The 24,547-nt window shown below is 37.3% G+C and overlaps 1 non-coding gene across 1 annotated transcript; it reads right to left on the reverse strand.

The window, feature by feature from the left end:
* Positions 1 to 24,472: 24,472 nt before the first annotated feature.
* On the reverse strand, positions 24,473 to 24,547 carry TRNAA-UGC (transfer RNA alanine (anticodon UGC)). Its single transcript has one exon. It is a non-coding gene; the product is annotated as a tRNA-Ala (tRNA).

A 24,547-nucleotide genomic window follows, 5' to 3' on the forward strand; every position in this document is an offset into this window, starting at 1 on the left:
AACTATTGTCCGATGTTTAAAAGGAGCAATAATATTTTTTTCCGTTTCAATAGATATGTCATCAAGTTGAGCGAGCCGCCGTCTATGGCTTTGCGACTTTAAGTTCCCGTCCAACGGCGCTAGTAGCTACCGTATCTTCTTTTCCACAGACTATGGTAAACATTCTTAGCTAGATATTCTTGTTGTTTTGGCGTTTAATATCTGCATATTGTAACATTGTCGTTCCGTCGCTTCACGTGGCTTCTCATTCAAGTGATGCATTCACTTTAATGCATATTTGTTACAAATAATCTTGGGAGGGACTTTTCTACTTGATCCACAAGAAAAGCGAATATTCACCACAGCTGTTCTTCATTATGTTCTTACATTATATACAGTTAGTGTACTGAATTGCATTTTGTTTTGTTATTAACTTTTATTCATAAAGTTCATGCTGTTACCTCTCACAAAAAACTCTTATTTTGGAATTCTAAAAACTGTGAACGATTTATTCTTTGTATTTTTATTGATATAAGGCACTTATTACTTTGGTTTTCTGTACGAGTACTAAGTAACTGAACTTTGATTCTGTTACTAACAATAAAAATAACAAGGTTTTGCATGTCGTTTACCTTGAGGACGCCAATTGGCAATGACACATGTTATGAAACTGAACTAACCGATCTGTTTCATAGACTTACCAATGTTTCTATTTCGTGGCCTTAAAACCGCCTAATCTTAAATTAAGCTAAATTTTTAGAAACAAAAATAATTTCAAAGAATGACAATAGAAGATTTCAGAAACAGATCTCATGTAAGGCAATCCTTCTTCAGAATCTAGACATTTAAGAGGTAAAATGCTTAACTGGAATTTTATACGCACTCAAGGACTCCCTATTTCCTACCCCCCCCCCCCCTCTCTCTCACTCACACACCTGTAGAGAAACACCATGGCTATAATTTGCAGAGCATTAGCAGCCTCAACTCTTTGTCAAAATACCCGTTATTTGATTGCCAGAAATAAATAGAGTGATGTAATTGCTTGATTCTGTTACACCACGCAGCTTGTCGATCGATTTTCAGTCACGGCAAGAATGTGACTTATGCCTTGCCAACTCTATTTAAAATTATTCTGGCGTGTCATTTTGAGGTCTTTATTTAAAGTTCTAAATCGATTGGCTTCATTTTACGCGTACAGAAATTACCCATCGTTATTTTCATTCGCCTCCATTTTACATCATCTGTCCTCAATGGCGACGATTGCGTCCCAAAACCGGGGGGGGGGGGGGCAAGATGTCAAAACTGGGGGGAGCAAGGACAGTATATTTCCCTTTGTAAATACGGTTTAGCATAGAAGGGGGTAAAAGTGACGAAAAGTGGGGTGGCAACACCCCCCAGTCCCCCACTAATCGCCGCCACTATAATGTGCTGCATAAAAGTAAGGTCTCGCTAATGGCGAAGAGGTTAGGTTTTGCTTTGTTGGCGTTGCTCCAGTTCTTGAACATCGCTGCGTCAGTGGTTCGGATCCCACTTTAAACTGTAAGCCCAGTACCGATTAGCCTTGCTGTGCATAAAGTGAACCAACTCAATCGAACAATCAATCAATCAAATAAATAAAACTCTGAGATAATGCACTACATTAATAATAATAATAATATGGATGACATGTAGACGGACCAATTTAAATCAAACTCTGCGCTACGATATCAGGGGTCCATGGTTGGAATCCCGGTCTGTGCATACGTATTCTTTGTAAGCGTCTTTATCAGTTTCATCATATCATCACTCTGCGATTAACCGAAAGTAGCAGAAAAGCGAGATTAAATAAACCAAATTAATCAATCAATGAGCCCGACCCTGTGGCCGAGTGGTTAGCACATTGCGCTGCGACGCCAAGGGTCCCGGGTTCGAATCCCGGTCGGGCTTGGTTGGTTGTGAATGTCCATTCATCAATTTCATCATTTCATCACTCATCCCCATCTTCGCAAATTAGCCAAGAGGCACAAAACGCGAAGTAAAATAAACTAAATCAAATCAAATCAAAAAATCAATCAATGAAATAAATAAAACTCCGTGACGTAACAGCCACCCTTTTGAGGGGAAGGACCAGTGGCTTTAATAATAATAATAATGAATCTATTAAGCGTGCGAGGTTGAGCCTGTTCCACTAGCTAAACACTCACAAAGAACACCCATGCCAAGGCCATGATTCGAACCCTGGACCCCTGGCGTCGTAGAGCGCCAATAAATAAGAAGTACATAGAAAAGCTGGCTACATATAATACTTGTATAAAATGCACAAAATTAAATGAACACCCAAACTGTTTAAACACAAAAACAAAAAATAATTGTAATAATAATAACATTTCATGTAAGAACGTAGTGTCTAAGTCTTCTAATTTATTACATCCTTAACGTCGATATAACCAAACTCCACTGACGTATTATTTAGTCCACCAGATTTTGAAGGGATATCCCCTTGTACTTTCAGGTATATCGTTAGTCCACACGGATTGATAGACGGGTTATTTCTATTCAGTTAAAACAACGCGTATCACGAATCTCAACGGTCTATTTTGTGAAGCTACAGAGATTAAAGCAAGTTGACATAAAGAGAAAGAAGACAACTTTTCTCTCTTGATGCTCGTTTCTGTTCCATCTGATTAATACATTAGAATTAGCTACATTTGTCCCGGTACCATTACAAATAACATAGCTCGGAAACTACATGCAATGCTGTTGATTGCAAAATGAGCTACAACTCTCCACGTTTATATGCCAACCATAATTTTTCAACAAGAACACCCTTATTGGTCCAAGGATGTTCGAGGTCTTCTGGATAGGTATTTCCCTGGCAGGTGGATAGGCCGTGATGGACCTTATCCCTGGCCACCGCGCTCTCCTGATATCACACCCTTGGATTTCTTCTTCTAGGCTGGGGGTATAGCAAAGATTGTATTCACCGCACTTCTGTTCCAGATGTTGCTACTCTTCGAAGAAGAATAACGGAGAGTATCCTAACTGTTACTGGTGATATGCTGGGGCATGTATAGGCAGAAGTGGATTACCGCCTTGATGTTCTGAGAGCAACTAGAGGGGCGCACATTGAGGTGTATGTCTTATAAACGTGGAGAGTTGTAGCGCATTTTGCAATCAACAGCATTGTTCTATTGCATGTAGTTTCCGAGCTATGTTTTTTGTAATGGTACCGGGACTTTATGAACACCCTGTATAATTCTTCGTTGGTTAATCTTGTCTGCTGTGGTTAAATTTACTTCCTTTCCACTTAATGGTTTTTCAGATCTTGATGTTCTGCCACATAATGAGTCTCGAAATAGAACTTAATTTATTTTCAGAAGAAAATTCGCGACCTTTAATGGGCCGAAGGCAAAAGCGGAAAGATCGTATTACCTCACTTCTTTTTTTAATTTCTTAAGTGTAGACTCTACAAAAATACCTTCCAGGCTTTTATATGTTAATTGTAAGTTCGTTTTGGCGTTGGCACTTTCAGAAAGATTAATTAACCATTGTACTTTCTGTTTTGTTACTGGTCTAACAAAAGTTTCTATTTTGAAGAGAGAAATGCAAATCATTGAGCAGCAGTAAATTTAAGATATTTATCGGTTCAACTTTTCTTAGTAATTAATAAGAACTAATGAAGAGATGAATAAAATATTACAAAATGAAGGCATAAGTATATATTTGTATTTATATAATTAATTAGTATTCTGTGCACTTCTACAGAGGATTAGAACAGAAGGTGTAGGCTGCGTTTTTTCTACAGTACAAATTTTATGCCAATATACAAACACACATATACACAACATCGCTTATAACACGTGAAAACATATACACATATTTATTTATATACATGCTCCCACGCAGCCAAATGGTGGAGTGGTTAGTGCACCGCGCTACGATTCCAGGTGTCTCGGGTTCGAGTCCCGGTTAAGACAAGGACGTTTGTGTGTTTCCTGAACAGAGAAAACTGAGTAAAACTGACACATGAAAAGCTGAGAAATAGAATGACGGGGAAAACTACCACTTAGGGTTTTTCCTTAAAAATAAATGGTTAGCGCTCTCACCTTTGGTGCAAACTGTCCAGGGATCGATTCTCGGTTCGAGCTCCCAAAATTTTGGCGTTGACCCAGCGTCGTTAGGACAATTGGGGAGCTACTTGAAATGAAGTTGCAGGCTCCGGTTTGGAGAGCCAGAAAACAGAGGCGATGGGACTCGGTGCGCTCACCACGCGTCACCAGAAGAAAAAAGCCGCTCTGGCAGGCCTTGGCCCTTAGAGGGCTGTTGTGCATGGAGTTTAGTTTATTGATATACATACATTTGGGCAGGAAGTATGTAAATAATATATTTATTGCACACTGTAAAATGGAGCGTAAGAAATACATATACTACATACTAAAGATAAAGATATATATATTTGAGCGAGCCCGGTACCCTTTGATTACAAGGCAAAAACATTACCAGTACACCATCTCAGAGAATAAGATGGATAGGACACGTGGAAATGATGGAAAGGTTATTAAAGAGGATTTTGCGTGCAAGACCGTTTTCAGCTTGGATGAGGGATGGCTAGACGAAACGATGGAGTATTTGTAAGAGATGAGAATCAGATGATGGCAGCAGATTTTGAGGGACGGAGATGAGTGGAGACGTATCGCAGAGCAGGTCAAAGCCCCTTTAGGATTGTAACGCTCAGATTTAATGGATTAGATCCCAATTACATTTGTTGTACATCAATTCGTTCCCACATTTAGCACGAACTCGCCCCTGCCTTTTCACCACATGACGTTTTCAGTACATAAACTTGTCCCTAACAATATCATGACTTCGCCCCTATCGTTGACAAACATGAAATTCCATCTTAATTTGTTATTATTGTGGTCGAATTCAGTGTGTCAAGAATTTGTTAACTTAGGATATATCTAACCTCCTGTGTGACAAGTATCACAAAGTCGTCGTACAATCTCAGTGTACGTATGTCTATGCTTACCAACTCCCTGTGTAGAATCTTAAAGGGCCTCACATAATCACTTTTAATTTCCTTCAGATCAATTACTTATATTGAGTTTGAGCTTGAGTTTTGTTTCAAGTCCTCTTTTATGCACATGTAGGCTAATTGGGACTGGACCGAAGTTTAAAGTGGGATCCAAACCACTATGTGCCTCCACCGGGTATGGAACCAGGGACCCCTTGATTACAAGGCGACAACGTTACCACGGGGAGGCCCAATTACTTACATTTCTAATTTACTGCTCAAATTGTTTCTATTGTCTATTGATTTTATTCTTGATTGTATTTTCATGTCGTTTAATTTCTTTGTAATCTTTAATTTTATCTTGATCTTATTTCGGAGTTGGTGTTTTAAGTCCACTTTATGCACAGTAATGCTAATCGGGACTGGACCTACAGTTTAAAGTGGGATCCGAACTACTATGTGTCTCCACCGGGTATCGAACCCGGTACACCTTGATTGCAAGGCGGCGACGCTACCACTGCGCCATCGGGGAGGCCCTAATCTTATTTTGGAGTTAGGTGGTAGACCAGGAAGAGCTGAACCTCGCCCAGCAAGAAAGTCGATTCAATTGAACAGATTTTTTCTTGTTAAAGTTATTTAACTTATGTCTCTTCAAGACACTAATTTCTTCTTCACCTTCACGAAACACTTCCATTTATTCTTGAAACAAGTCCATCTTTGAGTTCCATACATTAGCAATTTCTTAAATCGAAATGTGAAACATCAACCACATACAGTGTTTTTCCACGTTCAATTGTCATAACGAGAGTTGTTCACCAGCTGGAAAGGCGAGCCCCATGAGTGGAATTCACCCACCGGAAGACTCGTAAGGGTACAGCGCCTTGAATAACGTAGTGTGGAAAACAACCCAAGAAACTAGTTCCCCAGACGAATGAAAACATAGATGGCAGTGCGATCAGTATCGGTGCTAATTTTCTTATGAAAGTAATGTGGCTTAGTTAGTTTTTGGAATATATTGTGTAGATTTGTTTGTCTTGAAATGCGGTACGTGAATTGATGGAAACAGTTATATTTGTGGAGTGATTTGCAGTCACGATACGGCATTAATTTGGAAAGAAAAGTAAAATAAAATTAATAAATAAATAGCATGCGTAACATAAGAAGGAACATCGCAAAATGACTCCGGACGTCAGGTGTTGGATTGTGTACTAGAGTTTTATTTTTCTATGATATTAGAATATAAATAGTATCCTGAGAGATACTTCATACCGAGGCGACAAACCACAAGTGTCGCTTGGAAGCGAGCAGTCCGTAATCAATGCAGACTTTCGAACCGTAGGGACACAAGCTCTGACTGCACCGTTTCCGCAAGGAGATTTTAGACCAAAGCGACAAACGATACGAGGATTTCACACCAAAGCGACACGGGTCCTTCGGTCAAAGGCAACTTTCATATCGAAGCGACACATGTTGCTTGGAAACGAGCCAATCAAGAGCAACATTTGACATCGTAGCTGCATGACGAGAAGCACAGGCCAGCGTTCGGTTGGTGAAATCCTCAAGCGATAAGTGTCGCGTGCCGCTTGTCGCTTTGGTGCGCAATCTCCCTTAAGCAAGACACTCATTGCATCGCTCATGCGCGAACAACAAACCACGGCAACATGTTGCAAGCTATTGAGGAAATGGCCCAGTTTGAGCGACGCACAAGCGACAAAGCGACACGTGTGGCTTATCGTGTCGCCTAGATCTGTTGTTGTAATGTGCGGTTTATCGTGTCGCCTATCTGTTGTTCGCACAATTACCAGCGAACGCTTGCTACTGAAGGCACCATGTCGCTTGTCACTTAGTTGGGAACTCCCCCTGTAGCGCGTCGCTTCGGTCTGAGCACCCTTCCTTTAAGGAGCTTTCCGACCGAAATAACAAGTAGCACGCGAATACGCCATATGAACGTATCGTTTGCTGTTTGCACCCTCATGTGCAATGAATGCTATTTTACAGTCTGGAAGTGTGTGTCACTAGTGTGACAGTGTCGCTTGTCCCATTGGTTTGAAAGTTTCCTTACACTCATGTCGATGGCACTAAGAAAGTTTTGTAGGGGTTCCCCTTGTCGTTTCATGCAATCATCATTATCATCATCACCGCGATTAGTTTAAAGCGGAAGAAAAGAGCCAGTAAATATAAAAAATACAAATGCTTCAGTGTGTATATCTTGAAAAGAAATGATGATGATGATAATAATGAACCTAATTCATACACAAAAATTTAGTTGCCAAGAGCATTATTAACGAAAGTATGACGATAACAGGACGTGGTCGACTGTCTAGAATGTTCGTTAATATCTTCGCGACCACTGTACCAAATATAATAGCAATTTTCACATTCATAGAAATGCTTCATGTTAAACAATCAGACGTTGCAGCGAAAAGTCCATTTACTTCCATTATAAGCAGAGGAATGCCATGCACCTGTACCGACACCAGCGCCTCTAGCGGTATCCTTTCTGAGTGGAACCTGCCAGAGAGGCCAAAACCGTCCGTTTTCCACACTACATTATTCAAGGCACTGTAGTAAGGGTGAGGGCGTGGGAGAGTGACGGTGATGGCAGATCCTGATGGCAACTGCGTGTGAGGGTGAGGGCGAACCTTACTACAGTGAGGTGAGGGCGAATATACTAAAAGTAACAAAGAAAATCTTCATCGGAGGACACTGAAGCACGGTTGTCTAGCAACGCTGCCATCCCTTCATCAGATACAGATTCAGTTGCTGCACTTGGAACAGCCACACTGTTGTCACGAGCCACGGAAGGGTGTCTACCAGCCAAGAAATAGTAAAAAAATCAACAAGTAAGTTAAGAAGTTAATGAAAAGTCAAGAAATTATACTTGTGGTCAAGAATTTTTGCTATCACAATGATTGATTTAGTTTATTTTACTTCACTTTTCTGCTTCTTTTGCTAATCGCGAAGATGAGGATGAATGGTGGCAGGATAAGATGGATGAAGGGACAATCACAAATATATAGGGATGACAACACTAGCCACACATAAGATTATACTGGTCGAATTCAGACACCAGAGCCTCGCCAAATGCATTAATACATAAAGCAAGTCTAATTCTCTTGTTAAATACAGCTACAGTTTTCATCTTAACTAGCCTTTTGGTAGGAGTTTTTCATTATATTTATTTTCATAAATGCTAATTTACAACTTTTCCTAAGTAGGGGTCCAAGAAATAAAGGCTCATAAAAACGAAAAAAGGCCAAAAAAAAAAAAGTCATGGAAAGTCAAAAATTTTGGAATTGTTATATTGGTAGACACCCTAGTATAATGGCAAATGGACACATTAGGCACGAAACGTTTCACTTATTTTTCCTTGAACACGCAGATACATGGCAGCGTGTTTGGCATCCGAAGGACAGATCTCATCCTCCGAAGACTTGTAAGGCTGATTGAGGGCTGTGGCTTGGACGAGTCGTGAGGTGACGGCGAGGGAGATGATTTGAAAATGAACACCTCTGCCGTAAGCACAAAGATAATATATCGACGACTGAAAGAAATGCGAGATTCTAATACTACAGAGTGTCCGAAAAGTCACGCAACCCGGTGTTTACGACCGTATAACGGAAGAGCAAAACAGAATGAGAAGAAACGCTTTCTGCCAAGAGAATGCCCTGTATATTGGAAAAATTTAGAGACAAACATATGTAAGAACATGCATGTTTTAATAACAAATAAGCAAAGTGTTGCCAAAGGCGGAAAAATATATTTGCAAATCGTGTATATTGATGCACAGAACTCATTGAGGTAAATTATTGCAACATTTCACAATACCAACGAACAATTTGGATGGCCATCTAATGAATTTGACAGAAAAAGAACTTTGACGAAGTTTCAAAAACATTGCAGAAGGGAATGAATGGGCTGTTCCAAAAATCTATGTTTTCACAATATTACGAGGGACACTGGCAACACTGTTGGTGTCACGTGTCACTAACAGACGTGTTTCACCTCAGGCTATCACACTAAGGCACTTTTAACGACAAAGGAGAAAGTTGGTTATTCTCGAACATATGCAATAAATTACATACACCTTGCAACCCTGAAATGTGGTTTCAATTGGATAGGTATGTCAACAAACAGCCAAAATTCCAGGCATTGGTCGACAGAAAACCCACATCAGTTGCATGAACTACCCTTGCACTCTCCGAAAATCGGTGTATGGTGTGGAATATCGCGACGTCGTATTGTAGGACCGTTCTTCTTTGAGACAACAGTGGATACTGCTGTGTACGGGGATCTCATAATGCAATTCGTTGCTCTCCTGGAAGAAGACGAACATGATGCTTGGCTACAACAAGATGGAGCAACTTGCCATACATCTAATGACTCTCTTCGTATGCTGAGAGAATTTTTTGGTGATCGTCTAATATCCAAGGATTTATGGCCCAGTCGCTCGCCCGATTTAACATCGGGAGATTTTTTTCTGTTGGGTTAATTAAAGGGGAAAGTATACCAAACGGGACCCAGAACATTGGAGGAGCTGAAACGAAACATTACACAGGAAATTAATAATATCGGTGTTGCAACCCTCAGGAAGGTTATCTGAGAACATGATCAAGCGAACCAACTTATGTATCCAAGAAAATGGTGCAACATTTCAGGGTTGCAAGGTGTATGTAATTTATTGCATATGTTCGAGAATAACCAACTTTCTCCTTTGTCGTTAAAAGTGCCTTAGTGTGATAGCCTGAGGTGAAACACGTCTGTTAGTGACACGTGACACCAACAGTGTTGCCAGTGTCCCTCGTAATATTGTGAAAACATAGATTTTTGGAACAGCCCATTTATTCCCTTCTGCAATGTTTTTGAAACTTCGTCAAAGTTCTTTTTCTGTCAAATTCATTAGATGGCCATCCAAATTGTTCGTTGGTATTGTGAAATGTTGCAATAATTTACCTCATTGAGTTCTGTGCATCAATATACACGATTTGCAAATATTTTTTTTCAGCCTTTGGCAACACTTTGCTTATTTGTTATTAAAACATGCATGTTCTTACATATGTTTGTCTCTCTAAATTTTTCCAATATACAGGGCATTCTCTTGGCAGAAAGCGTTTCTTCTCAGTCCGTTTCGCTATTCCGTTATACGGTCGTAAACACCGGGTTGCGTGACTTTTCGGACACTCTGTATTACTATAACGATGTAATTATGTAATATCTCTAATGATTTGACTCTGTTTGCTACAGTACCATAGCAATGCGACGCTAAATAATTATAAAATATGTTTCTATGGAAATCAAGGGCTTAATCCCAGCTCAAGAATAACGTCAGGGAAAAGAACCATGCCTTTCTTATACATTGTGTATTTTTAGTAATATCTATGTTTGATTTATTTGTTTGTTTAACGCTATTATTGGTGTTGTTGAATATATCGTTTTGGGTTTTGTGTTGATTAAAGGCAACGCTGTAAACGTATATAGGCCGTTATTGAATCCGTTGCCATGACAACTGAGTGAGATGAGACAACGTTGATTACAATGTGTAACAATTTTTTTGTAAAACTATTTTACAGAAAGGTCTATTGTATTGTGATGGTGTATGGTAATAATATTGGCGTTAAATAATTGTGAGTGTTCGTTAATGATAGAATGACAATAAACTTAAGTAAAGGTAAGGAAATTATCTTTCAATTCTTCCGATAAGAAGTCCTAAGAGGGCAACGTAAAGGAGAGTCTCATAACCCTACCGAGCACGGAGATTGGGCAACTACCGTGACGTGGTAATCTTATTGCTCCTACCAAAAGGAACGTCACGCTTTTGACAAAGTGTTTTTTTCCCCTCACGACGTGGTAATTACAGAAACGGAACGGTCGAACGACAATAAACTCAGAAAACTCGGGCAAATTAAGAGTGAGCGTATTCGGACATCATTGCAAGTAACGTGGTTTTGGGGAAACAGCTCGGATCACTGGAGTCGAAATTGCGTTAAGCACATTGCGAAGCCATATGCGTTGATTGCGTCACTGATTGTAGATGGCGTTGCCGTCGGGACCAAAAAAAAAGTTGCGCCCGCAGAAACGAAAAAAAAAAAGCACTCGCAGCTCTTGCGGACTAATGCAGGAACTGCTCTTGCCTTGTAACCTAGTTATCAGAGCAATCATCGAGTAGAATCCCAACATGCGTAATTTTTTGTCAGTAGCAGCACTATGTTGGCTTGCCATGAGAACATACATTAAGATGAAAGCACGAGGTGTGTTAGGGGAAAAAAAGGACCCAATTGCTACTTTAGAAAACTCTATTATATAGCTTTCCAAGTGATCTCCTCCTCTGTAAAATTTTCCTCTAATGATGCGCCCTCAGTGTTGATCTTAACTTTAGAATGACTGAAGCAAAGTCCAGACAGTAAGGTGGGTGGTGCGCAAAGGCCGTCTTGAATCCCGGCCTGGGCATGGGTGTTTGTGAGTGCGTATTCATCAGTTTCATCATATCATCACTGATCCTTATCTTCGCGATTAACACAAGGCGCTCTTGTGGTACGATACCCGTGTCTCATTTTGCACATGGCTTGGATCTCTTCCCGTAGAATTCTCGTCGCTCAACGTTCTGTCTTCTTTAAAAGCCTGCGTTCGATTCATATATCCAATTCTTGAAATGGGAATTTTCACGAAACGGAACGCTTTTCTTTTGTTAACATTGTGTTGTCTATCTTTTATTTTTTTGTTTCAGACTACTACAGCGACGAGATTAACGAATAGTGAAATGACGCACTGTATTACAATTATTTATTTACGTAAGCATCAAATAATGCAAGCTACATTGGACAAGAGGCTTCTGGATTTTTTGAAAATTTAAACAGACGCAAATTGTGAATCGCAGTCAGCTCCCCCAAAAGGGAAAAGGATTGAATTATATGTACCCTATTAGGCATGCCTTTCAGTACACCTAGTTTTGGGTTTGCATCTCAAGTAGTTTCTGAGTAATATATTAGTTTCCATTGTTCAATAGAAAGTCGAATGGGATTGGTATTCTTCGACAATTCTATTTCAGAACATTTCACGTTTATAGCTCGAAGAGTTTTGGAAATATCTCAACGAAAAAATATCGTTTGTTAGCTTTCGATTGTTCTGTTCTCAAAGTTAATCAAATTTCATCGCTCTTGTATTTTATAGTTCCTGAGATATCGACAAGTTATAACATCGGCTGTTGCTTCTCACAGCCAGACTTAGTCCGCCAGGTATAATCTACGATTTAGCTACTTTTAATTTAAATAGTACCTTGAATGGTCTACACTTTGTTTCGGGAATCTGTGAAGCAAGGCCGCGCATAACGGTGGAGAAGGGGAGATAGCAAGTGGGCAGAGCAAAGCGGGCCGTGATGATGCAAACGACTGGTAGCTACAGCCGCGTTTTTCCTTCAATACACTCACTTCTCTTCTTATGCATTCATTGGCCGAGCTCTCTGGAGTCACTACTTGCGCAGAGGACTTGAGTAGATGAGAAAATACTTTAGACCAAACAATAGACCCTTTAATTGACATTAATGGTTTTTTAATTCATTTTCGAGGGGTGACGCTATTGTTATTTAATCTAGCGCCACGTGTCGTGGGTGGAGGAGGAGATGAGTCATCGATGACTCATGCACACGTGTGAGTTTGAAATTAATGGTTTTCCATTAGTGCACAAAAGATACTATTATGTATTCCGTTTTCGGCATAAGCTAACACTATTGTTGTATATTATATATGCGTTTCTGCCGGATATGAGTCACAGATGATTTATACTGACGTTGGAGTTTGGAATTAATGGTTTTTTCCATTAGTGCACAAAAGACACTATTATGTATTCCGTTTTCGGGCTAAGCTAACTTTTTGTTGTATATTATATATGCGTTTCTGCCGGATATGAGTCATGGGTGCTTTATACAGACGTGGGAACTTGGAATTAATGGTTTTTCCATTAATGTACAAAAGACATTTTCGGCCTATTGTAAGACGTCACGTCCGGCCATTTTGGCGTCGGTGGTGAGTCATATTAACTATAATTAATGATCTGGATTTACCCGAATTCAACCGGTGTCGACGCGTTCGATCGGAGGTAGAAGATATTATAACACATGTTCGCTTTAAAGGCGAAGAAATTGAACGATGTAACCTATATGAAAACGAAGTATGCGGGCAGAAGATATGTTAATAATATTAACCTGTTACGGAAGAACCTGTTATGAGTTTGCATTCTTCGCCACCCCATTCAGCGTGCGATCATGGATGCACGAGGGGAGAATCGCCTCTATTGTTACGGCCCCCATCGCTTGGTCTTCTTCCGGAGTTGAATGGAAGCCTGGTCCCGCCAATTCTTTTACACGCATGTATTGATTTTCTTTGAGGTTCCAATTCTATTTGGTGGAAGTAATCTACGCGATGATTTCTTTCGCCTTTCGTAACATTGCAAAGACTATTTAACCTAAGGCGTAACAAATTTGACTGAACTAGGAACATTCAGTTCCAGTATCTACAGGTTAAAGTGGATGCGATCCACTATTTGCCCTTATTTCGGGGTTGCGAACCACGGACCATTTGATTATTGCCTTATAAACATCAGGATTCACGTAAAATTGACCAGATGTTTTTACTGTTAGGGACAATATTTCGCATTTTTTGTGTATTTTTACTCAGAAAACGCTATTTGAACGATTCAAGCAAGAGTTCGCATGGCAATTTAGGCACACAAACTGTGTTTCTTCAACTTTAGCTGAAATTTAGGTTTATTTTTTACTCTAATATCACAATTTCATCTATTCAGGCAACATTTTTTATTAAATTTTGGACTCACAAAGTCATTTTTCAACTTTTAACTTGTTATTTTAAAAGTTTATTTCCACTTCTTACTCTAATATCACAATTTATTCTATTCAGACAACATTTTTTATTAAATTTTGGACTCACAAAGACATTTTTCAACTTTTAACTTGTTATTTTAAAAGTTTATTTCCATTTTTTACTCTAATATCACAATTTCATCTATTCTGGCAGGAGTGTTTATTGCACTTTAGACTTGCAAAGATAATTTTTTCAACTTTTAACTTGTTATTTTAAAAGTTTATTTCCATTGTTTACTCTAATATCACAATTTCATCTATTCTGGCAGGAGTGTTTATTGCACTTTAGACTTGCAAAGATAATTTTTTCAACTTCTTTTATTAATTTTTCTATTTATTGCCTTTTGTATCTTATATTTTTAATTCTTAACTTTGAGTTTTGTTCTTTATTTAAAAAATTTCTCTAATCACTAAGGAAGAAGTACTTTTAAGTAAAACTGTACCCACAAATTTTATTATTACTATTATTATTATTAGTATTATTATTATTATTGTTGTTGTTTTTGTTTTGATGTAGTTGTTGAATCTTGTTGTTGTTAGGGTTTATTGACTTCCACTACGCTATTTTTGGTTTGCTTCGTAGGAAAGTTTGTTTATTTTAGAGTTTCCTCGGTATTTTCTTACTGTTAGGGTAGGTAAAGTTTCCTAAATATATGAGTAGGGTTCCATATATTCTTGTTCTTGCATGTTTTTCATATGATGTGATCACCACAACTCTCCAAGTGCTTTTACTGCATGTTTCCATTTTTATTGAGGCTTAGTGATTCCTAGAGCCACTTTATGCATGAGAGAAAGCTTGAAAATTTCGATCTCAGATAATCGCCAACCTTATGTCAGAGTATTTTCGAGTATATTTTAGAGTTATTATGGGCCACTAGAATATCACGGCTTGCTTATCTTTTAAGTATGTTGCACAGTTATTGTATTTTTGCTTTTGCTTTCTAGATAAACTGTATGAAATGTTTAATATTTGTACTTTTTTTGCACTTATAAGAGGCCAAACTTTTACTGTAACTAAAATTATTATGTCTCTAAGCACTGAAACCCCTTTACCAAGAGTACTATAACTGAATGTTTATTAATATTGTTTCTTTCTTCCCTTAAATATAACTACTTAACAATATAATGACAAATCACAGGACAAGACGATGTTAGCAGATGACTACGTGGCTCTTAAGTCCACCGGCCAAACTTTTCTTACCATGCTATTTACCCTTATAGTCTTTTATTCTGGGTACGTTTCAAGTACTATTGACTTTTGGAGTGTTTGATTAACACCAGGGGTTATTTGTAGCTGTTATGCTGTATTATTTGAGGCTTCTTTTTTATTCTACAATCACTATATGTCCCTGAGAACTAAATTCCACTGACTGAAGCTTAAAGCTTAGGCTCTACAGCATGTTGAATGGTTAAGCACTGGTCAATATGAATTTTACAGAGGCTAGTAGGAGGCATAGGAACACACGCCAGAGCCTTATTAGCGTGCAAGAAGCACTTTCAGGGAGTACTACGAGGAAACGAAGTTGATTTTTTGAGTGCTTTACCAGTTACTCAGCCAATATTTGCTATTTCAAGTAACTACAGGTACCAAAATATTTTACAGCCCAACACTAACTAGACTTCAATTTATACTTTATTAGGTGCTAAATGTAGCAAGAACACTGATTGTACATACTTTTGAGAATCCAACTATTTCAGGATTTTTTCTATGTAAGCATATTTTTATTGATTACTAACTTTAACAGACCAATCAGGAAGACGCCAAAATTCACTAAACTTAGTACTATAGTGTAGGTGATTGCATGAAAAGTAGAAATTATAACAACCACAAGATTTCGCTTCTTTTGCTTTTGTGACTAATCGTGACGCTGAGGATGAATGGATGGCCAAAAATCTTAAGGACTGGATGTATTTTACCACTACAGACGCCTATGTAGAAACACTAGAGTACTGTTAGCTTTCAAAATTGAGGTTATACTGTACTGTTTCTTAAATATTTCGTATTTGGCACGCTTAACAAGTTACATTTATATCCATTTCAGGACAAATATTGCTAAAACTCTCAAATTAATGTGTACAAGTTGATATTTCTGCTATCAGAGGAATTAACAACCCTATTTTACAAACAAAGGGTATTGTTTACACTTTATTTACTTCAATCTGAGACTAATATTTTACAGTAATTGAATCATTCAGCCCTAGTCAATATTTTACTGCATCAGAAAGTTTGTTATTAATCTAATAAGTATGCTATTTTGTGCTATTCTAACGCAAACGTTGTTTAATTCACTGGTTATAATGTAAACGTTTGCACATTTTCCGATATATTCACTACCTTCAAACCAAACAATTGTACTTATTTAGCGCATTTCATTTATATTTCTTGTAATTAACTTATGTTTCTTATAATTAACAAACTAAACTAATTACTTTGGCATGTTAAAAACCTTATCTTTTACTATTTCCTATTCTATCAGGTTCTATATTGCTGTTTGTATCAATTTATGTAAGACCACACTCTGGTAAATGCACATATATTCTCTTTTATACACTCGCAGGCACGCTACACACACCCACACCCACACACACACACACACACACACACACACACACACACACACACACATTTACACACTTATACGAACATACATCTGACGTTTTTCAATATTTTGCTATGAAGTTTGCATCCATGCTATTCAAACAAGGGCAGGCAATGTAGTATTTATGAGTATTAGTAATCCCAAAGTGGTGTTTTTGGTTTCCAAGTTCAGATGAGAGTCTGCTATGTGCCTTTTGCAGGGGATTGCATGTGAAGTGTATGCATATTGAGCATTATTGAGTGTGTATGCTTCCAAGTTTTGCTGTTATTTTCCTATAATTCTGCGAGACTGTAGAGAGTTCTCCCTTTTCAAGCACTTTTCTTTCATTGATTGGATACTTTTTGGGAACTTAGCAGTTTTTTATGTTATGAAGCAGATTGTTGTAGAATATATTGCATGGTCTTTTGTGATATTGAGTGGCTGCTGTAACGGTAGTAAGTATCTTTTCTTCTTGTGTTGATGTTCTCGTGTAGGTTTCCTATTTTCGGTCAAGTTGCAGTAGGGAACTTAGCAGTTTTTATGTTATGAAGCAGATTGTTGTAGAATATTTTGCATGGTCTTTTGTGATATTGAGTGGGTGCTGTAATGGTAGTAAGTATCTTTCCTTTTTGTGTTGATGTTCTTGTGTAGGTTTCCTATTTTCGGTCAAGTTGCAGTACTTAGAATAATTGCTATTGTCTTATTGATCTACGAAGCTCCTTTGAATAATCATTTGCATGTGACCCTAAACTCCACGCTGTACTTTGTTCTGGGAGCTATCTTTTGAAGCCTTGGCATTCTGCTAGTACAGTATTATTATCGTAGAGGTAAATTAGTTCGTGAAAATATGTATTTTTCTGATTAACTATAGTCGCTTAGTTGTTCTAGCAGGTATAAGTAGTTACTGCTGATGTTGTTAATTTTCTATTCGCAGGGGCTATGTATGATGTAGCGTATTTGTGGTGGCTGTGCCTTTTATTCCTATGTTGTTGAGTTTCTCCATAAGCATGTCCTGTTTTACTCTATTCTATGCCTTGTTGCTGCTAGATATCTGAGGTATGTTGCTGGTTCATATCTGAGTTAGCTTGTTTGACTATCTATTATTTTTGCTATGGCTGTGGCTATTGATGTCCCTTTCTGAATTCCATGTTGGTTTCTGTTTATCCTTGTTGCTGCTTGTTATCTGAGTTAGGTTGTTTGACTTCAGCACTATCCTTTTTTAACTTTATCGTTGATTGCTTTTTTTGTTTATTTCCTTATTTGTTTTTATTTGTTTACTGAATCTATTTGTTTTGTGTCTTGTAATATTATTTACTATAGTAACAAAATTATTTTTAAAAATTGATATTTATCAACATACTTGTATATTTCTTGTTCAGTATTTGTCAAAGTTAATAATTTAAAAGTACAATTTTTTCAAAGTGAATGTTCTAAAAGTACAATTTTTTCAAAGTCAATGTTTTAAAAGTAGTTAATGTTTTAAAAATACTATTCTTTCAAAGTTAATAATTTAAGAGTACAATTCTTCTGCTATTTGAACTTTTATACAATTTTGTTATTGTTGTTAAAATAAATATGTTAGTTGATATAAAATTACAGTAAATTTTCATGAATTTATATATTAAATTTCAAAATAGTGTTACTTGCTAAAGATAGCGGACAAAATAAATTAAACTTTGACAAATACTGAACAAGAAATATACAAGTATGTTGATAAATATCAATTTTTAAAAATAATTTTGTTACTATAGTAAATAATATTACAAGACACAAAACAAATAGATTCAGTAAACAAATAAAAACAAATAAGGAAATAAACAAAAAAAGCAATCAACGATAAAGTTAAAAAAGGATAGTGCTGAAGTCAAACAACCTAACTCAGATAACAAGCAGCAACAAGGATAAACAGAAACCAACATGGAATTCAGAAAGGGACATCAATAGCCACAGCCATAGCAAAAATAATAGATAGTCAAACAAGCTAACTCAGATATGAACCAGCAACATACCTCAGATATCTAGCAGCAACAAGGCATAGAATAGAGTAAAACAGGACATGCTTATGGAGAAACTCAACAACATAGGAATAAAAGGCACAGCCACCACAAATACGCTACATCATACATAGCCCCTGCGAATAGAAAATTAACAACATCAGCAGTAACTACTTATACCTGCTAGAACAACTAAGCGACTATAGTTAATCAGAAAAATACATATTTTCACGAACTAATTTACCTCTACGATAATAATACTGTACTAGCAGAATGCCAAGGCTTCAAAAGATAGCTCCCAGAACAAAGTACAGCGTGGAGTTTAGGGTCACATGCAAATGATTATTCAAAGGAGCTTCGTAGATCAATAAGACAATAGCAATTATTCTAAGTACTGCAACTTGACCGAAAATAGGAAACCTACACAAGAACATCAACACAAAAAGGAAAGATACTTACTACCATTACAGCACCCACTCAATATCACAAAAGACCATGCAAAATATTCTACAACAATCTGCTTCATAACATAAAAACTGCTAAGTTCCCTACTGCAACTTGACCGAAAATAGGAAACCTACACGAGAACATCAACACAAGAAGAAAAGATACTTACTACCGTTACAGCAGCCACTCAATATCACAAAAGACCATGCAATATATTCTACAACAATCTGCTTCATAACATAAAAAACTGCTAAGTTCCCAAAAAGTATCCAATCAATGAAAGAAAAGTGCTTGAAAAGGGAGAACTCTCTACAGTCTCGCAGAATTATAGGAAAATAACAGCAAAACTTGGAAGCATACACACTCAATAATGCTCAATATGCATACACTTCACATGCAATCCCCTGCAAAAGGCACATAGCAGACTCTCATCTGAACTTGGAAACCAAAAACACCACTTTGGGATTACTAATACTCATAAATACTACATTGCCTGCCCTTGTTTGAATAGCATGGATGCAAACTTCATAGCAAAATATTGAAAAACGTCAGATGTATGTTCGTATAAGTGTGTAAATGTGTGTGTGTGTGTGTGTGTGTGTGTGTGTGTGGGTGTGGGTGTGTGTAGCGTGCCTGCGAGTGTATAAAAGAGAATATATGTGCATTTACCAGAGTGTGGTCTTACATAAATTGATACAAACAGCAATATAGAACCTGATAGAATAGGAAATAGTAAAAGATAAGGTTTTTAACATGCCAAAGTAATTAGTTTAGTTTGTTAATTATAAGAAACATAAGTTAATTACAAGAAATATAAATGAAATGCGCTAAATAAGTACAATTGTTTGGTTTGAAGGTAGTGAATATATCGGAAAATGTGCAAACGTTTACATTATAACCAGTGAATTAAACAACGTTTGCGTTAGAATAGCACAAAATAGCATACTTATTAGATTAATAACAAACTTTCTGATGCAGTAAAATATTGACTAGGGCTGAATGATTCAATTACTGTAAAATATTAGTCTCAGATTGAAGTAAATAAAGTGTAAACAATACCCTTTGTTTGTAAAATAGGGTTGTTAATTCCTCTGATAGCAGAAATATCAACTTGTACACATTAATTTGAGAGTTTTAGCAATATTTGTCCTGAAATGGATATAAATGTAACTTGTTAAGCGTGCCAAATACGAAATATTTAAGAAACAGTACAGTATAACCTCAATTTTGAAAGCTAACAGTACTCTAGTGTTTCTACATAGGCGTCTGTAGTGGTAAAATACATCCAGTCCTTAAGATTTTTGGCCATCCATTCATCCTCAGCGTCACGATTAGTCACAAAAGCAAAAGAAGCGAAATCTTGTGGTTGTTATAATTTCTACTTTTCATGCAATCACCTACACTATAGTACTAAGTTTAGTGAATTTTGGCGTCTTCCTGATTGGTCTGTTAAAGTTAGTAATCAATAAAAATATGCTTACATAGAAAAAATCCTGAAATAGTTGGATTCTCAAAAGTATGTACAATCAGTGTTCTTGCTACATTTAGCACCTAATAAAGTATAAATTGAAGTCTAGTTAGTGTTGGGCTGTAAAATATTTTGGTACCTGTAGTTACTTGAAATAGCAAATATTGGCTGAGTAACTGGTAAAGCACTCAAAAAATCAACTTCGTTTCCTCGTAGTACTCCCTGAAAGTGCTTCTTGCACGCTAATAAGGCTCTGGCGTGTGTTCCTATGCCTCCTACTAGCCTCTGTAAAATTCATATTGACCAGTGCTTAACCATTCAACATGCTGTAGAGCCTAAGCTTTAAGCTTCAGTCAGTGGAATTTAGTTCTCAGGGACATATAGTGATTGTAGAATAAAAAAGAAGCCTCAAATAATACAGCATAACAGCTACAAATAACCCCTGGTGTTAATCAAACACTCCAAAAGTCAATAGTACTTGAAACGTACCCAGAATAAAAGACTATAAGGGTAAATAGCATGGTAAGAAAAGTTTGGCCGGTGGACTTAAGAGCCACGTAGTCATCTGCTAACATCGTCTTGTCCTGTGATTTGTCATTATATTGTTAAGTAGTTATATTTAAGGGAAGAAAGAAACAATATTAATAAACATTCAGTTATAGTACTCTTGGTAAAGGGGTTTCAGTGCTTAGAGACATAATAATTTTAGTTACAGTAAAAGTTTGGCCTCTTATAAGTGCAAAAAAAGTACAAATATTAAACATTTCATACAGTTTATCTAGAAAGCAAAAGCAAAAATACAATAACTGCGCAACATACTTAAAAGATAAGCAAGCCGTGATATTCTAGTGGCCCATAATAACTCTAAAATATACTCGAAAATACTCTGACATAAGGTTGGCGATTATCTGAGATCGAAATTTTCAAGCTTTCTCTCATGCATAAAGTGGCTCTAGGAATCACTAAGCCTCAATAAAAATGGAAACATGCAGTAAAAGCACTTGGAGAGTTGTGGTGATCACATCATATGAAAAACATGCAAGAACAAGAATATATGGAACCCTACTCATATATTTAGGAAACTTTACCTACCCTAACAGTAAGAAAATACCGAGGAAACTCTAAAATAAACAAACTTTCCTACGAAGCAAACCAAAAATAGCGTAGTGGAAGTCAATAAACCCTAACAACAACAAGATTCAACAACTACATCAAAACAAAAACAACAACAATAATAATAATAATACTAATAATAATAATAGTAATAATAAAATTTGTGGGTACAGTTTTACTTAAAAGTACTTCTTCCTTAGTGATTAGAGAAATTTTTTAAATAAAGAACAAAACTCAAAGTTAAGAATTAAAAATATAAGATACAAAAGGCAATAAATAGAAAAATTAATAAAAGAAGTTGAAAAAATTATCTTTGCAAGTCTAAAGTGCAATAAACACTCCTGCCAGAATAGATGAAATTGTGATATTAGAGTAAACAATGGAAATAAACTTTTAAAATAACAAGTTAAAAGTTGAAAAAATTATCTTTGCAAGTCTAAAGTGCAATAAACACTCCTGCCAGAATAGATGAAATTGTGATATTAGAGTAAAAAATGGAAATAAACTTTTAAAATAACAAGTTAAAAGTTGAAAAATGTCTTTGTGAGTCCAAAATTTAATAAAAAATGTTGTCTGAATAGAATAAATTGTGATATTAGAGTAAGAAGTGGAAATAAACTTTTAAAATAACAAGTTAAAAGTTGAAAAATGACTTTGTGAGTCCAAAATTTAATAAAAAATGTTGCCTGAATAGATGAAATTGTGATATTAGAGTAAAAAATAAACCTAAATTTCAGCTAAAGTTGAAGAAACACAGTTTGTGTGCCTAAATTGCCATGCGAACTCTTGCTTGAATCGTTCAAATAGCGTTTTCTGAGTAAAAATACACAAAAAATGCGAAATATTGTCCCTAACAGTAAAAACATCTGGTCAATTTTACGTGAATCCTGATGTTTATAAGGCAATAATCAAATGGTCCGTGGTTCGCAACCCCGAAATAAGGGCAAATAGTGGATCGCATCCACTTTAACCTGTAGATACTGGAACTGAATGTTCCTAGTTCAGTCAAATTTGTTACGCCTTAGGTTAAATAGTCTTTGCAATGTTACGAAAGGCGAAAGAAATCATCGCGTAGATTACTTCCACCAAATAGAATTGGAACCTCAAAGAAAATCAATACATGCGTGTAAAAGAATTGGCGGGACCAGGCTTCCATTCAACTCCGGAAGAAGACCAAGCGATGGGGGCCGTAACAATAGAGGCGATTCTCCCCTCGTGCATCCATGATCGCACGCTGAATGGGGTGGCGAAGAATGCAAACTCATAACAGGTTCTTCCGTAACAGGTTAATATTATTAACATATCTTCTGCCCGCATACTTCGTTTTCATATAGGTTACATCGTTCAATTTCTTCGCCTTTAAAGCGAACATGTGTTATAATATCTTCTACCTCCGATCGAACGCGTCGACACCGGTTGAATTCGGGTAAATCCAGATCATTAATTATAGTTAATATGACTCACCACCGACGCCAAAATGGCCGGACGTGACGTCTTACAATAGGCCGAAAATGTCTTTTGTACATTAATGGAAAAACCATTAATTCCAAGTTCCCACGTCTGTATAAAGCACCCATGACTCATATCCGGCAGAAACGCATATATAATATACAACAAAAAGTTAGCTTAGCCCGAAAACGGAATACATAATAGTGTCTTTTGTGCACTAATGGAAAAAACCATTAATTCCAAACTCCAACGTCAGTATAAATCATCTGTGACTCATATCCGGCAGAAACGCATATATAATATACAACAATAGTGTTAGCTTATGCCGAAAACGGAATACATAATAGTATCTTTTGTGCACTAATGGAAAACCATTAATTTCAAACTCACACGTGTGCATGAGTCATCGATGACTCATCTCCTCCTCCACCCACGACACGTGGCGCTAGATTAAATAACAATAGCGTCACCCCTCGAAAATGAATTAAAAAACCATTAATGTCAATTAAAGGGTCTATTGTTTGGTCTAAAGTATTTTCTCATCTACTGACTTGTTTTCGTTCGCTTGCTCCAGAGACAGAGCGGAGCTAATATACAGAGATAGGTCTACCAGTCCACAAAATTTTGACTTTGCAGTTGCACATAAAGTTACTATTTTCAACTTTTTTTTTATTACTACCCTAAAATTGCGTCCGGGACTCAAGGATATAAAATGCAAGATCATGATCTGGCAATACTGGAATATTGGACACCATCTTTAATTCTATGGACATGAAATTGAAAGCTACAACAGCGTTGTAATAAATGAGGATAACATTACTTTGTTTGAGTTTTTGTTTCAAGTCCACTTTATGCACAGATATGCTAATCGGGACATGACCTATATTTCAAAGTGGAGTCTAAACCACTATGTGCCTCAAGCGGGTATTGAACCCATGACCCTATCATCACAAGGCAACGATGTTACCACCACGACATCTGGGAGGCCCGACATTACGTTGCAGTAACAATCAGTCCTAGTCAATACTCCGTATGAGAAGATTAAGTTTTGCTTGCATTTGATGTCTACTCATATCTCCGGACGCCTCGTGACGTCACGTAAAGATTAGAGCGTCCCGTGATCAGTTTTAGAAAGCCCCTCGTGCCTTTGATCACCGGGTAGACGTGATTGGCTGCTCGACATAGGAGCAGCCTCTCTTCCGGAACACTCGTCTCGTCGCGGCTCCTTCCAGTCACAGCACATTAGCCACCCCCTCCCCCGGCCGATAGACAAGCATGCTGGTCCGCTGATCGATGTTTAAAAGGCAAGCATTACATGCGTGTCTGTCTTCCGTTCTTCACATAGCCCTAAGCTGTCTCGGTGCAAGATAAACAGTATTGAAAAAAGTGCACACTCCCGTGCGCGACTGTATTTGTCTGTGTAGAACATCGACATCTCCTAACCACTGTAGGTAGTAGAGTCCTGCAGGAAGAGGATTTCGTTCGAGCGCCAAATAGTTGCTGTTTTAAGTCCACTTTATGCACAGTACGGCTAATCGGGACTGGACCTAAAGTTTAAAGTGGAATCCGAACCACTTGTGCCTCCACCGGGTATCGAACCCGGGACCCCTTGATTGCAAGGCAATGACGCTACCACTGCGTCATGGGGGAGGC

Source organism: Lepisma saccharinum, chromosome 4 (assembly GCF_977018435.1).
Source record: "Lepisma saccharinum chromosome 4, izLepSacc3.1, whole genome shotgun sequence".
Lineage (NCBI taxonomy): Eukaryota > Metazoa > Arthropoda > Insecta > Zygentoma > Lepismatidae > Lepisma > Lepisma saccharinum.